Source organism: Phragmites australis, chromosome 5 (genome assembly GCF_958298935.1).
Source record: "Phragmites australis chromosome 5, lpPhrAust1.1, whole genome shotgun sequence".
In the NCBI taxonomy this organism is placed as follows: Eukaryota; Viridiplantae; Streptophyta; class Magnoliopsida; order Poales; family Poaceae; genus Phragmites; species Phragmites australis.
In genome coordinates this window covers 33,108,268-33,119,132 of record NC_084925.1, presented here as the reverse complement: position 1 = coordinate 33,119,132, position 10,865 = coordinate 33,108,268, and the positions used below count along the sequence as shown (strand labels likewise).

Below are 10,865 nucleotides of genomic sequence, written 5' to 3'. Positions count from 1 at the left end.
CATCTACATGTTAAAATTATGTGCATGCATAAGAGTACTACTGTTTTATCTATAATTAAGTGAAAGTGTTAAATTTTGATAAATTCATAAATAAATATTAAGATTTCCAAAATTAATGAACTTAATTTTTTAGTCTTTTTTGTCATATTCTGTGTAACAAAAGAAAACACGCGGTGTAGCCTAGTTATTATTATTTTATATTCTAAACGCAGACACGTTCGGCCCTCCTGAGGCTATCCACGCCATTTCTTAATTCTGAACCGTCGGATTGGACCTCAGGGATTTAAGGATCGTCCGATATGGTGTGGCCGCCCCCACCGTCTCAGAGGCTTCCTGAGTCTTCGACAACCTTCTCCGCTCGCCCGGCCGCCGCTGAGATAATCCACTGCTCGTTCGACATACACCGGCTGTCCCCCAGTCGTTCGTCTCTCCGTTGGCCCCGTCGCTGAGATAATCCACTGTCCATTGGCTCGCACGCTCGCTCTGCCCGCCGCCGCCATCACTCACCCGCACGCCGCTCGCCGCTCGCCGTGATTGCTGCCGGCGCTCTCCAGTCTGCTCCAGCGGCGCCACCACCGCCTCCACTCTGCGCGCCGCTGCATCCGCGCCCCCTGCGCCAGTGATTGGGGTGTAAGCTAGACCTGAGGGACGAGCAACAAGTTAGCCTTGAGCAGGTTATAGCGCCCATCATGCAGTCGTTCCGTGAGATTGAGACCTGCATTGAGTGCTCCGCTCTTCGTTAGATCCAGGTTACCCCTCATCTCAATATTTGATTGAATATTTCTAGCCCCAAATGTCTTATACTTATTGGTCATGCTATCTGAACTGGGTGCCCAATATACTGATATGCTCAGATGTTATTATAATTTTATTGTAAAATAGTTCTATTACTTTATTGGTAATCGTAGTGTGATAGAGTTCTTGGCATTTGTTAGGGCTGATTAAAATCATTGATGAATGTTGACTTATTGCAGGTGCCTGAGGTCAGTGCTTCACCCAACAACACCTCTCTTTGATCAAGAGGCGCAATCTCTCAAGCCACGCTGTGTTAGAGCTTTGAAGCAGTATTCATAATATGTTATCCTGACAAGGATGGTACTCTCAGTGACGTGGAGCTCAAAGAATTTCAGGTTTGTATATACTGAGACTGCCCTGACTTATTTTTTTTAGATGATGGAATAAACATTATCCCAGCCTCTGTATCACATGATGCACATAGCTGTTCATTATTACATAGCGTTATATGATTGGCAGTAGATGACATAGCGTTTAGATTATCATCATTCTTTTATTTCTGGAGATATTGAAAACATTTTTTTTATTGCTTTACAAGTCAAATGTTTTAATGCTCCTCTCTAGCCTACTGAAATTTCAGGTGTGAAGAGAGTTGTTCAAGAGAAGAGGCCTGAAGGCGTGAATGAAAAAGGACTTACCTTGACCAGGTTCCTTTTTCTGCATGCTCTTTTTATTGAAAAAGGTCGACTGGAAACTACATGGCCAGTATTGAGGAAATTTGGTTATGATAATGACCCCAAGCTTAGGGATGATCTCATTGCAACACAAATTAAAAGCTTCTGATCAAGTATGTTTGTTTTATTTATGATCTATCCAAATCTTACAATGTCAGTTGAAGCTAGAATAATTTAAATTCATATATGTATGTCTTTATCCTGATTCACTGTATCCATTTCAATATCCGTCATTGTGGAAATATATAGTATGGATGAATTTGATCAGGCCAGAGTAATCAAATATATAGGATAGATAAATTTGATCAAATTCATCCAACACGACCCGTACCAAGAGTGGGGAAAAAAAATACTTTACCTATATTTAGCCAGTCATGATGATAACAAAAGATTGCCATTCACAGCAACATCATAGGAAGCAGCAGGTTTGTGATGTTCGTTGGGAATGCATCTCAGCCATTCTATAGGACGATTTGCATGTATCGTGATTGACGAATGAACTGCTTGAGCTGTTCCTGCGCAATAATTGCAAATTCTTCAAATATGTTCTCATCGATCCTTGCTGAACTAAAATAACTCTATTGGAAAGAAAATATTTTAAGAAGTTGTAGGCCTTTGTCATCATTTGCACCTATGCCCAGGCCATTCTGTATAAACAAACACCAAGGCTATTTTGCTGGTTGGAACCATGAAGGCAAACGAATTGTGGGTGGCATCAGGAACTCGTTAGTGAGCTTTCTTTCCTTTTAGAGGAACTCTGTAGTTTGATCTATCAGTATCTATCTCTGCAAGGGTGAACTAATTTTTTCAGTCATCTTGCAACTCTCTGTTACCAGGAATAAACTAAGAGTGTTGTTCCAAAGACGAATAAAATACTAATCTCAAGATTTTGTTCAAAAGTAATATTAATGATTGATACTTGATATTGACTATTGCCATTACTTGTATATACAACCACCCAACTGCTAATATAAGATTGTTATATTGACCACTCTCGGGGGTGCCATGGCGAATGCGGTATTTGGCGTGCTGTTTCTCTGTGGATGCAATTTGATATGCATTAGCGCATAAGTGAGGTCTGATCGATAGGTTAGTTCCAGAAACAGATTTGTACCCCTTAATAAAATTGCTAGAAATCTAATTCATATTGTTACAGTTTCCAGTACATGTATTTTTACTGGTTAATAACCATGCTATTTTCTTTTCAGGTTGTCTCAGCCCTTGCTGTTGACCGTGCAGTGCATATGTATGATTTTCAAGGTATGAATTCAAAATTGCAATCATTCAGGCAATTAGAACCCTTTGAGGGCCATGAAGTTTGTAGCCTTATTGGAGTCCAACGTCGGATCGATTCTTATGTGTTACGGGTTCAGCCCAGGCCAAGGTATTCTACTTTTGTAATCTTACAGTATTCCCAATAAGCTTCAAAAATTGTTATTGATAGTTAAGTTTCAAATCAGATCTATGACCGGGATAGGCTTAGCTAGGCGAGTTTGTTAAGGGTGATATGTATATTCGTGATCTGAAGAATACAAAGGAATTTTTTTTGGGTGATATGTATATGATATATTTATTGTTGTTGATAACAGCAGAAATAAAAATGAGAACAACAAAAAAGCATAGTAGATCTGATTTCAACACCAAAGATGATGCTGATATTAACAAAAAGGAGATTACAAAAAAGAAAAGCAAAAAGGTTGTAAACTTTATGAAGCGCCCCGGGTTATCCCCGTTGCTTAAAACCATTATTATACCAGTCCTTGGATCAGTCGCTGGTAAATAAGAGTTTTACAACAGGTATTATCAATGCCATACAACACGAGGAACGGTGAGCATAATCTACCATCCTAATAACACGTACAGCACTAAACCCAAGTGCATTATAAAAAGGGTCTACGACAACAGAGTACACAACAGAGGCAGCATGACGAACACGCCACTCCACAGGCAACTCGGGTGCGGACGCGACAAGGCCTCACCGTCTGCCTCGGTGAAGTTTGGGTCGTCCTTTGAAAGTACAAGTAAGGGTGAGTACAAGAGTACTCAACAAGTCTCAACCCTTGCCCTACGGCAGGGGTACGAATACATGTATAAGAGGATGACAAGGATAAGCTGTAAGGTTGAATTTTGCAGAAAGCTAAGTTGTACACATGCATGGTTCAATTTATGTAAAGCAGTTTATGTAAACGATATCGGTAATAAATATGTTTGTCCAAATTTTATTGTTGCTGGACAACCCATCCACGGCAACCCACGGCACACGGCCGGACCTATATTCCAAAACAGGGCATACCTAGCCCACTCACTCACAAGGAGAACACATGCAACCCATGCTAGTTGCTGCGACCGAATCATAGTTCGTCCATGATCATGGACACGGCTATTAGAATAGTTTTATCTTTGTAGAGTTGTATACTTTACCCATAAGCTGAGCTCGACAATAATCCACTGTCGTGGACACGCGACTCAACAAAGCCATTACCCACTACAACATTATCTCACTAACCGCCTACGGGAGCTAACCAGGGGTTCGTGACCTTTAGCTAGGCCTCCAACCGGGTTGCCAAGCCTGCACCGCCTGCACCTGCTCCATGGTTTCCCGCTGTACGACTGCCTCCAGACGGTAGTAGACTAGCTGGGGGATTTAGACTAAGCCCTGCCCATACATGGTCGAGTGATTGTACTGTATAGACTGGGTAGGACGTCACATCAACTCGGTCCTTAAACGAACCAAGCCGAACACCTCCACATGGAGTCTGCCACACGGACAACACTCCTCCTGAAGCCTGTCATACCGACAGCACTCCGGCTCCCTAGGCATTCCCGAAGGAACCCTGATTTGCCCCGATTCTAACCCCAACTCAGGTATTTATTATTATCATCTAACAAGGCTCTACCCATTGATAATCCACACAACACCAACACCGAGTTTTACACCTTTGAAAAGCTAGATATGATTAATCATGAAACAACAGTAGGGAGTATCATCCTAAGCATGCTAATAACAAGGTGATCGCCTAAGCATAAGTAAATTAGCCACGGCGAGATCCTAGGTTTACCAAGATTAAGCATACAAGATGGACACAAATGGCGGACTAAACTACATTAGGTTATAGCTAGATCAACAGTTTAAAATATGCCAACTAGTAGTACTGCATACATTGTATCAGAGTAAAACGGCTACTACGAGTTGTGTTTGATAAAACTGGGTTCAATATGGTCAAAGGGAAACGGATTGAGACTTGCCTTCGTTGAAGTCCTCGAGGGAGTCCTGCTCAAATTCCTGAGTTCCTGGCACCTGCTCCTCCTCCTCAACGAGCTCTCCGGCTTCTAAACGCGACCAACAACCAAGCAAACACACAAATAAAATATAATTAAATTTGGAATAATTATAAAAATAGTATGAGAAAGTAGAGCTTGAATTTAGAAGAATATTGGTGGAAGAATCATTAAAATTGGAGTTGAAACGGAGGATTTATGGGCTTCGGAAGTTTATTGGTGGATTAATTCAGAAAAAGGAAAAAGGGAGAATATTCCTGGAATATTCCACCAAAATTTCGGTTTTCGGCAAAATGAGAGAAGACACTGTGCACGGTGGGCTACATATGGCATTGGGCTTGGCTAGCGGGCCGGCCTTCTGGACCGAAGCGGCCCACGGCGGCCTGGCGGGGGAATGACGGCCGTTTGACGGTGTTTGCCAGCCGGGCCCACTTGTCGGAATAAGAGAGAGAGAGGGGTGACGGGGAAAAACGGCGCCATGGCCAGTTCGGCCGGGCGAGGTGGAGGCGGTGGTGCGGGGAGCCCGCGGTGGCGGCTCGCCGGAGTTCTTGGCGGAATGGCCAACCGACCACCTCCTTCGACGGCGAGAGTACCGGAAGGAAGAGGAGCGCACGGGGATTCGGTTTTTGAGTATAGCTCGGGCTAGGGGGTAAAGGAGTTGGCCAGCGGCTTGCCGCCATAGCGGCGGCTCGGGGAGCTTGGTGAGGGCATGAGAGAGGAAGGGAAGTGAGGGGAAGGTTGGAGGTGCTTGGTGTGGTGCTCGGTGTGGTGCTCGGTGGCCAACAATGGCGGTGTTTGGTAGCTCGGCCGAGGAGATCACCGGGAAGGTGATCTCGGTGGAGAGAGAGTAACGAGAGTGGGAGAGGATGGGAGAGAAAGAGGGGGAAGCTTGCCTCGATAGTTTGGGTGGCCGCGGTGAGGAGAGGTAGAGCTCGGGCGAGGCTATATATAGGCGGGGAGGTTCGAGAGTCGAGCGGCGAGGACGGCGGCGAGGACATGCTCGCCAGGCTCGGTACACGAGACTTAAATGTGGCCGCAGGCGAGAGCACGACGGCTGTGTGAGTCTCTGCACGCGTAGGCCGGGTGTGTGAAGGAGAAAGGGGGGTCGGGGCTCGCGGTCGACAACGTGATGTCCGGCGGCCGGCTTTTCCGGGCTCGGTCGTCGTTCGTGCAACAGGATGGGACAAGCTGGGGTAGAGAGGGGTAAGTGGACGGCACGGCGGGGTAGGCGCGTACCGGCGGCAGGGGAGGAGCCACGCGCGCGTACGGCGGCCGTGCGTGCCTGCACGTGCGTGCGTACGGCGGTGCACGGTGCTGACCCAGGGAAGAAGAAAGAGGGGGAGGGTGCGCGGGCTGGGTCAGCGTGGCGCGTGTGGGAGAAGAAAGGGAGAGGAGAGGTGGGCCGGGGAAGGGGAAAGTGGCCCAGGGGAGGAGAAGGGCGGGCCGGCCAAGAGGAAGAAGCGGCCCAGTCGGGTGAGGAAAGAAAAAGAAAAAGGGGTGATGGGCCGGCTGAGGGAGGAAAACAGATTGAGCCCAGAGAGAGATGAAATGGTTTTGAGATTTTTGGAAGGACTTGAAATGGTTTGAATTGATTTGAAAGGATTTGTTTGAATCAAATTTTGAAGCTGTTTTGGCCAAAATTGGAATGTTACACTTTAGATACATACGAAATGTTAGAAGATGATCCTGATGTGAACAAGATAGATAATATGTATTTCCGGGCTTACAGGTGATGAGTGGAATCCAAAGTCAAAAGAGGCTATTTTGACCTCATCGGAAGATAGATGCATTATCCATACGTCTCTGGGATGTGTCAGACTCTGAAAGTCAAAAGCAGATATTTTAATCTATTATGTCTGTTTGTCAGACATTAATGCGTTGTTTCTATGAAGTTCACGATCATATCAGGCGACCCTAGAATGCACTGTAATTGCTTTCTTTTAGTATGCGATTGCTTGGAGTTCATCGTTTTTCTATTGGAATAACCAAAACTCTATCATTTGAACTCTGGATAGCTGAAGCTTGGTGTTTACTTTATGAATAGGTCATCAAACCTAAGCTAGCAAGACCAATGCGAATTCCAGTTACATCATGTTCATGGAACCATGCAGGCAAAAGAATTGTGTGTGGCATAGGAGATGTTCAATACAGGTATATCCCTTTGTTGCATTGTCACTTTGTTCTTCATATGATCTCTTACCTGTATACTGTATCCTACTTGATCCCAATGAATAATTTATGTGGGATGCAGTCTACGCATTTTATTTGCTTTCCTGTATGTATAACTTTGTTTGAAACGAAACAATCTAACTTCCACCTATTTGAAATATTGCATTATGTATTTGTGTATTTTCTTACTGTCTTCAGTGCTGAAAATATTGGGGTTCCACCAATCGCTGAAGTCATATGATTTAAATAGGTTGGATCAGTTTAATTTTATTCCTCAATGTCCTTTTTTAGAGATGTCAATCAACTCCTTCAGCAGTTAATTACAAAGTAATGCAATGTGCCACACATCGCTATCACAAAGTCCCTTCGATCCACGAAGCCATGAACCGAGTCCATCTATACAGTGCATTTGAAATGCATCAGAATGGTATTCATCCAGATTATTGCACACATAGTGCTTTGTTAAGATGCTGGGTGCTTTCCAAATGAACAGGTAAGCACAAACAGGTCTTCGTTTTGCTGCTCAGGAGATGATAGATGGAGTTTGGGGGCAGTTCCGTTCGAAAGAAAAAAAAGTTTGGGACAATGTTCTCTGAGTTAAGTAGCTGGGTGCTTTTCAAACAAGTAGTTGAACACAAACAGGTGCTCCTCTTGCTCTGCTTAAACCCTGTCACATTCTTTCCTTGGTATTATACTCATGGAGATACGTTTTCTGATGGAAACTGGGAGGTGTGGACGTTCTCCAGTTTCTCTTGGTAGAAACATACCACGATTTTTGTGTAATAAATAACTCTTGTATCACCGTCAATCTTCCCATAGGCATATGTCACATACATTTACCTGTCAGATATGCAACTGTGTTCTCATTCTTGGGGTTAGATGGAAAAGTAAATTGTTTGGGTAGTAAAATGGACTTCTTCCATTTAAATTAGTATGTAACACGTTTTTCTAAAATTTAAAAAATCAAAGCTGAAATAGCAAAGTCAATACTGACAGCTATGTGTACTTGTATAGTAATCATAATCTGTATTGAAGCTTGGTAAGCGAAAGCATAAGAAAACATCACCTCAAATATCAGATGGACAAAAGTATAAAACTACCTATTTACTTATAGAGCATTCGTCTTTGGAAAAAGTCCGTTTTACTCCTCTAAAGTATGCATGTAGTCCGGATCACTTTCTGAACTTTATAACCGTTTATTTGACCCTGAAGTTCAATACTGGATCACATAGCCTCTTAAGACCGATTTTTATGGTGGTTTTGTCACCGTCTTTGCCACATCACCTGATTTTTGCCATGTGGTTGCCACATCAGCCATGTGGGTGAGGCAAGCCAAGGTGCCACGTCGGATGGATTGAGGTTGAAGATAATTAGTGTCGAGATCGATGGCTCACGACGGTCCGGCTCTCGATGGTGACTCATTGCGACTCAGAGCAATCGACTGGCACGGGAGGTGAGAGGGGAACTCGGGGAGTAAATCCAGCAGCTCGGATGTGGGCTTTGGCGGTCGGAGGCAGCCGGTGGTGGTGACGAATGGAGTTCGACCGCTGGCATGGCCACGACAAACGAGAGCGAAAGGGGACAATTCCTCCAGGTTGGAGCTTCTAAGGGCTAAGACAGAGCGACGCGGGGCCAAGTTGCCTTCTACGGTGCCGACGCCGGCGATCGGCGGTGGCCAAACAGGGCACACGCCGAGGGAGAGAAAGGGGAGGACCATAGTTACCTAAAACGGGATCGATGGCGCGTTCCCTAACCTCGGAATGTCGTCCCGAATCGAGGGTCGGGAATGAACGGGTCGATGTCCCAAATCTGAGAGGGTTGTCGCCGCTTTGCCGCATAGATCGACAGCAAGACTAGATGCATATGGACCAGGACGTCGACCCTTTGCCACACATGTAATACAATGGATCTTAGGACTTACCTGACGTGAATGTGATGCAGTGCCACGAGCCTACGACCTCGAGATGTTCGTCGGCGGCGGAGCGTTGACGGCGCGGAGAGCGAACCTCACGGGCGGAGCACAGACGACGCGACGACGGACCATCGCAGCGGAGCACATGTCAGGAATGTGAATATTCAGTTTCATCAGCTAAGTTTAGCTGTTGGAAGATGTTCAGAGTTCAGACAGGAGCTCAGTTGCCGAACTGGTATGGAGTGATCTTAGCCGTCTTTGCGCCATCCAACGGTGATCTAGGAGGTGGGAGAGTTTCACCGTCAAGGTTTTTGCTGTAGCTCAGCTTTACTCACATGAGCTGTAATTTTTCTTTTCAGTTAATTTTGTAAGAACTTGAGTAACCAGAGTGGTTGAGAAAGGGGAGGAACAGAATCATTTCCAACTTAGCCAGTTAGTTTTAGGGTACTTGTTCTCGTGCCGGCAACCGCCACTGCTGTTATGTGGTGCCTGATCATCTGAGCTTCAATACCAAATCCACACTAAATTCTTGCTATGTCGAAATCCTGCCTCGAGGATTCCTGTCATGTGTATCAGAGCCTAGATCTATCCTTGGATTGGTACTGATCTCGCGATTGGTGCAGGTTTGAGCGGCCGCTTGCGGTTCTCTCTGTAAAATCCCGACGCTGAAAGTGAGGTTCCAGCCAGGAGGCGACAGAGGGACTGCGTGTGGCTGGTAGTGAGGATTTACTCTGAGCCGACCTCGGAGCCAGTGATGGTCAAGACTCGTGCACAAAAACTTTAGGGTTGGGATGAGTTCTGGAGAGGAGGAGGTTTTGAGGCAAGAGCTTCTGCAGATGAAGGGTGATATGAAGGGCATGAAGGATGAGATGCAGATACTTAAGGGAGAGCTCACCGACATCAAAAGGATTTTGCTGTCTATGGGAACTAATTCAGCGGTTGTTTCTGCATCAAACCGATTGGTTTTCAGTCAGGCTCCTATACCTGCACTACCCGTAGGCACAACCACTGATACGAGTGCTCAGGTATGTCCAGATGCACATTCAATCCCTACAACCTCATCTGCTTACCCAGATAGCACCGTATCTTTATGTGGTGTAACACTAGGGGGAGGTACTAGTACTCTGAGAGGAAGATCACTAGGAATGGCTAGCTTACCTGAACCCATATTCACTCACAACACTGAACCACCTGTTCCAAACATTCCTAGTAATATGGTCAGACCTGATTTCATGGAGAGAGGCAGACATAACCAGCACTTTGATCCTTATGGGCTTGAATCAACCCTTCATGCTGGGACTGGTGGTACCTTCATGGACACTGGTTAGATGATCACTCACACCTTAGATAGGAGCTACCACTTGTATGCAGGGAATGGTTCACAACCTTATGCTGAAGCAGTTATTAAGGGGCCAAAACTGAAGTTGCGGTTATTCAATGGAGATCAACCCTTGAGTTGGCTAAAGCATTGTGAAAAATTCTTTGAATTATCTGGGATTCCTTTCTCACAGTGGGTCAACCTGGCAACAGCACATTTTGTAGGGAGAGCTGAATTGTGGTTTGGTGGTATGGGAATCCCATGGCAACATATCAGCTGGGGTCAACTGTGCAGAATGGTGCTTGACAGGTTCTCTGAAATGGGAACTCATGAAGCAGTCTCAAGGTTTCAGAGTTTGCAACAGCTGGGCTCTGTGAATCAATATATCGACAAGTTTGAGGAATGCACGACGTATCTAAAGTGAGATCATCCTTATCTACGGGAGGCATTTTTTTAGCTGCTTTATTGGCGATCTGAAAACTCTTGTTATCAGCCAAGAAGTCTCCTGGAAGCTTTCTGGTACTCTAAACACCTAGAGCAATCCATGGCGGCAAAGAGGGTATACCCCACTAATCAGACAAATACATATGGGAGAGGAATTAGCAAAGATTCTCCTACAAAAGAAAAGTCTAACAAGCCTGCTAACAAAGACAAGAACAAGTGTTGGTTCTGTCAGGAGCCATGGAGCCCCCAACATAACCGTAGGGTAAGGAAAAAG

The 10,865-nt window shown here is 45.2% G+C and overlaps 1 long non-coding RNA gene and 1 pseudogene across 1 annotated transcript; both read left to right on the top strand.

Annotated features, from left to right (window-relative positions):
- Positions 1-423: 423 nt before the first annotated feature.
- LOC133917595 (uncharacterized) lies at positions 424-1,555 on the top strand. Its single transcript, XR_009909699.1, has 3 exons — positions 424-749; positions 975-1,130; positions 1,360-1,555. It is a non-coding gene; the product is annotated as an uncharacterized LOC133917595 (long non-coding RNA).
- A 919-nt stretch (positions 1,556-2,474) lies between these two features.
- On the top strand, positions 2,475-7,717 carry LOC133917999 (uncharacterized; annotated as a pseudogene).
- The last annotated feature ends 3,148 nt before the right edge of the window (positions 7,718-10,865 follow it).